The 9317-nt window shown below is 42.2% G+C and overlaps 1 long non-coding RNA gene across 1 annotated transcript in view; it reads left to right on the top strand.

Annotated features, from left to right (window-relative positions):
- The window catches only part of LOC109306245, a 17386-nt gene extending 9500 nt beyond the window's left edge, over positions 1-7886 (top strand). Inside the window, exon 2 of the long non-coding RNA XR_002099905.1 lies at positions 6843-7886. This is a non-coding gene — a long non-coding RNA (uncharacterized LOC109306245). The remainder of the gene's footprint in view (positions 1-6842) is intronic.
- Positions 7887-9317: the final 1431 nt, after the last annotated feature.

Raw genomic sequence — 9317 nt, 5'->3', positions numbered from 1 at the left:
GGAGGGGGGCGGGAACCATGGGGGGACCCCTGCTAGGCCCTATCCCTTGCCTGCTCCCCCAGCCCTCCTAAGCACCCCGTGACCCCCCTCCACTCCCCCAGCCCCCTCATGGCTGCCCTGCCTAGTCCAGCTCTGGCCCTTAAACTCCCCTAACCCTCCCACTTACTGGATCCTGCAGAGGCCTTGACACTTCAGGGGGCTCATTCAGAGCCCCCACACATAGTGCAGGGCAGTGGGGGACAGCGGGGATTGCCCCCTGCCAGGCAGCAACCAGTGAGTCTGGGTTTTTTAAAATTTATTTTTTCTTAAAGGGCCAGACCTGGGGTGGGGCTGGGAGAGTAGGGGAGGGCAGAGGGCTTGTGCAGAGCCCCCCCATGCAGTATGGGGCAGTGGGGGGCAGCAGGGAGTGCCCCCCTGCTGGGAAGTACTTGGTGAGTGCAGCTTTTTTTTGAAAGTGCGGGGAGCTGGGGCGGCAGGAAATGGGCTTGTGTGATTCAGAGATTCGGCAGCAGCCAAATCTCCGAATCAGATCTGGCAAAATCGATTTGGGACAGTGATTCAAATCACCAAATCAAATCACTGTTCCCCGAATTGGCCAAATCCAAATCCGAAGCAAATGCTAGCCATTTCACACAGGCTTAACCCTAGTTTCACAGTTTCCTAGCTGGTAGGGTCGGAAGGGATCTGAACAGATCATCAAGTCTGACCCCCTGCCCTGGGCAGGAAAGAGTACTGGGGTAAAACGACGCCAGCAAGGTGTACATCTAGCCTCATCTTAAAGACCCCCCAGGGTAGGAGCCAGCGCCACTTCACTTGGAAGTTGGTTCCAGATCCTAGCTGCCTTGACCGTGAAGTAGCGTCTCCTGATGTCTAGTCTGAATCTACTCTCTGCCAGCTTGTGATCGTTATTCCTGGTCACTCCTGGTAGTGCTCGGAGGAACAGGGACTTCCCTAGTGCCTGCTGGTCCCCTCTGACTAGTTTGTAACAGGTCACCAGATCCCCCCTCAGTCTTCTCTTGTGGAGGCTGAACAGGTTCAGGTCCCGTAGCCTCTCCTCGTAGGGTCTACCCTGATCCCTGATCATGTGAGTGGCCCTCCTCTGGACCCTCTCTATGTTGTCCACATCCCTTTTGAAGTGCGGTGCTCAGAACTGGACGCAGTACTCCAGCTGCAGTCTGACCAGTGTCACATGGAGGGGGAAGATCACCTCCTTGGATCTGCTTGAGATGCATCTGTGGATGCACGACAAGGTGTGGTTGGCCTTCCTGACTGCATCCCCATACTGCTGGCCCAAATCAAGTATCTACAAGTCTGAAGTATCTACAAGCCACTATCCGCTGTCAACTGGGTATTTTTTTAAAGCACTCACAGCAACATGCTGAGAAGAGGACACTGATTAGTTTGTGGCTGACTTATCAGAATGGGTTATTAGCACACTAACTCTCAGGGGCTGTAGGTGCAAGGACACAACATTTGTGAATCTTAAATGGCTTTCGGCATGAAATACAGCCCTTTCTGAATCTGAGCATTAGTTTGTATTTCAGCAGAATGGTATAACAATCCTTTCCTACCGCAGAGAATATTTTGAACCTAATATAAGTTATGATGATTGATACTGGTCCTACAGGAATGAGGTCACCGATACTTGTCAAACGGGTGGATAATTACTGTGTACCCAAACTGGTCAAAGGTTTCCTGAAAGAATGTTTTTGGTCAGAAAATGCTTTTTATTGAAGCTGAAACTCTCTGTAGGAACATGTCAATTTTGACAGAATTTCTTTTTGAAAATCCCTGCCTCACCCTGTTTTGATAATGGTGAAACCTTCCCTTGTTCAGAACTGAGCAGTTGGAGTTCTTATTTTGAAATGTTTCATTTATCTTATTTAATGTCATAAACAGAATTTTAAAAACATTGAGGAGTCAGAATGAAAACAAAACTGCTTTGATTCTACGGAATGAAATATTTCAAATGATCCAGAACAATATTTTGGAACATTTAATTTTACAGAAAATTGTAAAATGCACTTGTTTCGAACTGGAATGAAAACAGATTTTGAAATTGTGCACAGCTGTAGTAGGACGTACTTTGAATTTATGCACCTTTGATGTCTGATAGGTGGAAAAAGGTAAAAACTGCCATACTTATCAATCAAAAGGTCTGTCTAGCCTTGTATTGCTGACAATGGCAAATAGCAGGTGCTTTGAGGATGAGTATAAGAAATGGAATGTATGTGGAGTGATCTACCCCTAGTAAAGTAATGCTGTACTATAACTGCTGAATGTTAGAGCTCATCAACAGCTGGAACCTGAAAAGTCCAATGTTTGAAGTATCTACAGCCATGATCCACTGTCAACTGGGTATTTTTTAAAGCACTCAGCATCATGCTGGAAAAGAGGACATTGATTACAATACAGCTATCAGAAGACAGTTATTTCTCCTGACTTATTGCTGTTCCAGGAGACAAGTTCAGAATATGAAAGATCTAGACGTTCCACCACTGAATTCTCATCCATAAATGTTGTCCCTCTCATTCATGTGATCACACGCATAGTTTGACACCCAGCTATCCGAGTATTCAAAATTTGCCCCTTCTTCCTCAAATGCAAATACTAATTTAAGGTTGCTAATACAATACACATCTTTTCCAAAGAAGTTGCTACCTTCTTGGCATCTCGAAGTGCTGATAGCTCAATACGTGAGAGTGAGATATTAGGCTCAAATGTAGGCAGCACACACAGAGACACTTTGCATTGGAGTTCAACTGAGATATATGAATATTAGTTTTTATATATCTCAGGGATTACAATTTATTATGTAAACAAGAGGTCATAAATTCAAATCTTATGCCTAAGAAAGTTGTCTTTCACCAGAAGTTTTGAAGATGAAGGGAACCATCTGTCTGGAATAGTTTAAAAACAGCAAATCCTGCATATGTGCAGGGGGCAGATTTAGATGACCCTTGAGGTCCCCATGAATCTATGATCCTATACCGTGGTTTTCTTGTGTTATTCATTCACAAAATGACAATGTTTTTTGATTGCCTGTCCTGAGTATAACCATGAAACAATGGGAGCAAATTTTCAGCTCATGCTTATATTTACTTTTGGTATGTCCTGTTCTCTATTATCCTTGTGTCTCAGCTTCATCAGTGTTTAAAAGTAGATTACAGAGTCACATATTTGTTTCAGTGCTCAATTGTTTCTAATTATAGATTTTACATGAGGAATGTTGTTCACTATCTAAAACATTTTGGATGGGCTAAAGGACATGGACTTTCAGGTTAATTGCTGGCAGTCCTCTTTAGCACTTACCTTTATTATTTTTTAAATCTGATTTTAGACACGTGCACAGTAGAATTTCCATGGTAAGAAGTAACCAACCCCTAGAGAAGGTGTCACAATTAGAATTATTTTGCCAATGATGTCATTAATTAGTAATAATCTGCTTATTTATGCACCTGATGTTACATTTCATTACATTACATTCAATCAGATAACACTTCTGATCCAAAACGTTCCAAAAGAACAACAGGGGGAGGAAGAAATGAGAGGTTTTGAGATGGCATTTGAAACAGTGAAGAAAAACAGAAAAATAGAAGTAGAGGACATGAGTGTGCCAAGATCTAGGACTAGATGACAACATACTGGATGCATCTACGTGTGCATATTAATGCAACACAATAAACATGCCTGAGTTTATTGTTCCTGGATGTGACTTTTATATGTCCCAGGGGTCAGCCTGCCAGCCTGGGGCTGCTCTGACCCAGCTCAGCATGCTGGGGAGGGGCTGGCTGGGACACAAGGGTGCTCCAAGTGTGGCTAGCTGGTAGGCACTGAAGCACCTTTGTGCCCCAGCCAGCTGGGCCAGTGTCTACATGTGCATTGCTATGGAATAAAAAGCTGTGCAGCAGGATAGTAGTTGTATTCACAAGTACTAACCTGCTGTGGAGTTTATTAGTTTGCTGCGGCCTAATAGGGCTGCATAGGTAGATGCTAAGACATGTACTGCAGAGCTAAGTAGAAAATCCCCTAGTAAACGTCTCATGTAGACATGCCCACTAGGACTTTAAGGCCACATCCAGATGAGTACAGTCATGTGGTGTGTGGCACCGCAAACACGTCTGCAATGCCACATACCACACCTTCATTTGTTCTCCGTGCTGCAAGGGGGTGCCGCCCGTGTGTGCACTGCTCTGGTTTTTTTCCACAGTTTTTTTTTTTACTCCTGGATATCAGCTGATCGAAATGGAGAGATCAGCTGATCAAACATGTAGCAATGAGTGTGAATAAACTCCTTTCATATTCCAGAGTGCAGTGGCTCACCATTAGTATCTGACCCAATTAAAAGACCTGAGTTTCAAGGTCCTTTATGGTCTGTGCCCCAGCTACTACTTTTCTCTTCATGATCAGAACCTAGAAACTGTCAGCCAAGCAGGGGCTTGCAGAAGCAATAGACAGACCCTTGACTGGATTTGCCAAATATGTAGAATCATAGAAAAATTTGGAATGGAAGGGACCTCAGGAGGTCATCTAGGCCAACCCCTTGTTCAAAGCAGGATCATCTGCAACTATATCATCCCAGTTAAGGCCTTGTCTACCTGGGTTTTAAAAGCCCCATAAATGGATTAGCACAATTTTAAGGGCAGGCCTACGTTGCATTGGACTGGGCTAGAGAGAATACCTGGAGAGCATGACTCTGACTGCTCATTCTTGCTTTGCATGCATGAAGTGCCAAACGCTGCAATGCAGCCACTTATTAAGCATACTGGAGACTGAGAGCTTGAAAGCGGCTTTGGGTATACCCTGGGCACATGCCAAGAAACAGTTATATAACAGTTTTTTTAGCAGTTGGTGCTCATGGAGTGGGAGTGAAGGGGCAAGTTGTGTTTTCACAGTGGTAATCCCTAGCAGAGTCTGACACAGCAGCAAAATACCCTTGTGATCAGGTTTTCAGAGCAAATTCAAATTTGAAATGTGCTTTCCATGAATATTCATTTAAAATGTTCTTTTCCCCCACCATTCTTGTCAGTAAGCTTGTTTGATAAAATATTTGTGGAAAGCAAGCACAAAAGGAGTGAGAAGACAGGAAAAACAGATTCTCTTAAAACAAACAAACAAACAAAAGACTGTTCATAAGTAATTGTGCTCTATTCACTCAACTCTAGGCAGGGTGCAGAAAAGCTACTGTATATACTTCTGCTGAGGCACAAAGCAGAAGATGGGGAGGACTAATGAAATGGAGGGCAGAGAGGTGACTATATAGGCAAGAATGGGAAAGAAAGGTTGGATTATGCAGGGCGGATGAGAAGGCTGGGGTTTTGGAATGGACTGATATATGAGAGCTGCCATAAGTTTCAAGGTTTGGTTAGGGCTGGAATAAGCATCTGGACACAGAACAAACACACCCCACCTATTACAAGCCCTCATAAACGCTGACATTGGAAAAACTGGCTGATGCGGAACTCTGATTATAATGCCACAGAACAAATTTTAAAAATGTAAATGCAGACATATAAATAAAGGAAGAACTGATTTCAGAAATCTACCTGATAGCTTTTTTCTGAGTCAAGTTAAAGGGTATAAATAATTCCCATAGCATGATTGTACGATAAAATAAAAAACTCCTCAAGGAGAATGTTATATATTTCATTTATTATACATTACTCTTATGTTTACAACTGAAACACATCTTTCCTTGAGGATTGTACTATCATTTATTTCAAATCAATGTTTAAAATTAAATGGTAATCCTCAAGAGAGAGGAGACTTCAGTTACCAGTCCTTCCAATTGGAAATCTTTCTTTCATGTTTCCATTTAATACTCAGTCCAGGGTTTGAAATTAATTAAAAGATATCCTTTCTCTAATCTTTTGATTATTAGCTTCAAAGTTCTTTTTTATTCACAATGTTATAATAACTTCATCTTTTAGGAGTAAATCCAAATTGTTATTAAATATACAAAATGTATTACAAGTGAACAATAAATGGGGGTGGGGGTGGGAGGGAAGGGCCTGATGTGGGGGATCATAGTAAATTGTCAGCGCTCGCTGAGCAAAAGTCTATGTTTTCTTTTTTTTTCCTAATGTGTTCTCATATTTAAATAAATACCAGCAAATGAATCTGTAGCATGTAATGTCAATTGCTGCATTATTTTGTCTCCCAGTCTAAAACTTTCATGTGGTATATAAAACACACTCTTGCCATCTCAACAAAAAGACTAAGGATTGCCTGAAAATGGAGGTAGAGCTACCTTCTCGTAGACTTATTTATGATCCATGCCAATGAGTTCTGGCTCATGCATTTTGGATATCTGCTAATGCTCATCCTCTACTAAGCTATTGGTCATCTACTAGCAGGCTGCTTATTAGGATAGCTGCACCTGATCTGGGTGCTTGAACCCATTTTGTGGAGAAAGATAGGGCTTCAGAATCCAGTACTGTTAAGCTAATACTTTTCAATACCTTTTTCTAAAAGAAAAATGGGAAAAAACATCTCCAATGAGTTAAAATATACTACAAATTAAAGGACCTCTGAAACCTTAGGCCTTCTTCTTTAACATTTTAGCACAACTTTTCTGCAACTCCTTTCTCAGTCTCCACCCCTAGCTGGTTTTGATTGGTAATGGAGAATAGAAACAGGTCTTAAACACCAATACTGCAATCTGTCCCATGCAGTAATGCTTTTATGACCACTGGGTGTCCCCTGAAGTTAATGTGGCTCTTTGGGCCTGCAGGGCTCCTTGTATGAATTTGTCATTGTACATTGAGAAGCATGACCTGTATCCTCACTGAAGGAAAGATAGCATAGATTATGACTGATAGGATCTATTTCTTCTTTTACAGGAGGAAAAGGAGAAGGAAAAAAAACCTACCACTGCTACAAACTCTACTAAGGAGGTCACACTTCACTCGCTACAGGCAGAGGCACACTTTTCTGATGCTTCATGGAAACTGATAATGTAAAAGGACTTTTATCACAGATAAGCTTGCAGTGGAATTTGCTAAAAAGATAGGATAGAAAGTAAGAGGAACAGTAGGACTAACATACCTGATCAGCAACTTTCACATAATTTGAAGGCTTGTTTTTTCATACAGCATTAGTGACTTTCATATATCGTTTTGCATTTGTTATGTTGTATTAGTGACATTTACATCTTCTGGACAACTTTTCATATATACTATCTGAGAGATTTTTGTACTGTGCTGGCAACTTTCATAGTTTATTTAGGATTTTATCTTACTGTCAAACATTATGTTTTCCTGAAGATGAAAAGCAAGTCACGGATGCTACACTTTTCAAAGTTACTAATACAAATACTGATGGTAATGCTGCTGGAATTAGAAAATATATTCTCTGATCCTTTTTGGAAGCAACTTGTAGCCCCTGAAACTTGTAGATATACTAAGATAAAACTGTATTGTAGGATTAACTAAAATTCCTCACAGCGTTTCCTGTGAACTGGCTAAGAAGGAGAACTGAAAAGGAATCAACTGAAAAGTTGGTTGTTGTTTTTTTCCCCTCAAGCAGACTATTCATCCCACTATAAGACTCCAGTGTGAATGAATGATGGAATATTTGACAGATGTAATTTATGGCACTCCATATGACAGCCTATTTCAGAGTGCTTGAGGTTTTTACAGTCTCTGGGAGTAGTACCTGCTGCTGAAACAAGAGATTACTCTCCTTGGACAGACAGTAATTTAATAGTACAACTGTGTAGCTAGCCACCTCCTACTGTATTTCAACACCCACTCCAGTCAGCTTTTGATAGATAGGCCTCAGTACTTGGAATGTGACGAACTATGTATCCTGCTCACAGTCTTAGGAGATGCATCAAGGGCAAAAAAAACTGGAAGCAAAATAAATAAATAAAAGTGCTAATAAAGTCAAGTGAGCACCAGTTCTCAGTTCTGTTGTTTTTACACAATATATAGAATAGAAGGGTTAAAGTACGGTATTGTATTTTGTAGGGTGTTAGGTTTCAGAGGATACTGTCAAAGTTGGCAGGCTCTTGCACTTAATTTAGCTTTCTGTTTCCAATGTCTTCAAATTGTTATATTTGAAAAACTGGCTAAAGAATTAAATGTGAACTTTTCTAAAATAAAAAGGCCAACAGCTTATTATACACTGGCAGCTCTAATAATAGTGTACATCTCTGATTTTGGACAGGGATTTTGAACAGTGCTTAGAGCTCCCTTTCCAGGTCACTCCCCTTCCAGGTGACTTCTCTGGCTGCCTACATAATGATATAAAGAGGACCCCTACTCCAACCCTCATCTTCATTTTTAAAAGAAAATGGTAGATTCAATTGCATTTTGGAGGGAACCCAATCCTATGTATGTGCATGGAGCCCTGCTGGCAGAGAAACACCTAGCTGCTGGATCCTTGTCAGGTTTACATGCTATCTAGGTGCTTAGAGGCAGTCCTAGGTATGTGCAGACACCCAGCTCTAGGGACTAAGGAACCTGAAGGTAAAAAAAAAAGCATCCTAGGTCTTTGGTTTAGGCAGGGGTGAGTTGGTAGGTCACTGGGCGTTTTCAGGATCCCAATTTTGGACTTAAGTACCTAAATTCTGTCTAAGTCCAACATTAGGCATCTAAAACCTTTATTGGATCTAGCTGTAAACTCTCCAGCCGCTGTTTCTAAAGTCTGTGGATTAATTCTTGTTGTGGGTAGGGTGTCTTATATGATCACATCTCTGAAAATGGGCTGGTGAGTAGAGGTCTGCAGGCCTCTAGTTGAAGGCAGTGAATTGTGGAGGCAGTACATTTCAACTAGGTTGGGATACTAGTTCATAGGGCCATGCAAAGCTTCCATCCCTGATTCGATTCGGCAGAGATTCTGCCCGATTCAGTGGCTGACTCTCTGAATCAAATCAGAGGACTCTTTAATTTCTCCGAATTGAATCAGAACCCTCTGAATCAATTTGGAAAATTTGGCTATTCAAACATAGGCACAGCTTTAAATGTTTTTTCCATATACCTCTAAGAAGCAGGGGCTCATGAGTGCTGCAGTGTTGGGGTGCATGGAGTGTCCCATAGGAGCACGAGGGGGGGTGCTCCCCAGAGTGCTCAGCAGCAGACCTGGAAATGGATCAGAAGCACTTCCAGTCCACTTCTGGGTAGCATGCTGGGGGCTACCCCACAGCCCCCTGGCTCAGTGACTGGTACCTCCTGGGTCTGGGGGGGCACCCAGGGTCCCCCTGTGGCTGATTGCCAAGCTGGGGGGGGGGTGCAGGGGACCCCCTGTGTGCTCCCTGGCAGACTTGGAAGTGAACTGAAAATACTTCCAGTCCATTTCCGGGTTTGCCACTGATC

The sequence above is a fragment of the Crocodylus porosus genome, unplaced genomic scaffold, assembly GCF_001723895.1.
Source record: "Crocodylus porosus isolate Cpor-Errol unplaced genomic scaffold, CroPor_comp1, whole genome shotgun sequence".
Classification (NCBI taxonomy): domain Eukaryota; kingdom Metazoa; phylum Chordata; order Crocodylia; family Crocodylidae; genus Crocodylus; species Crocodylus porosus.
This window is presented reverse-complemented; position numbering and strand designations above follow the sequence as displayed.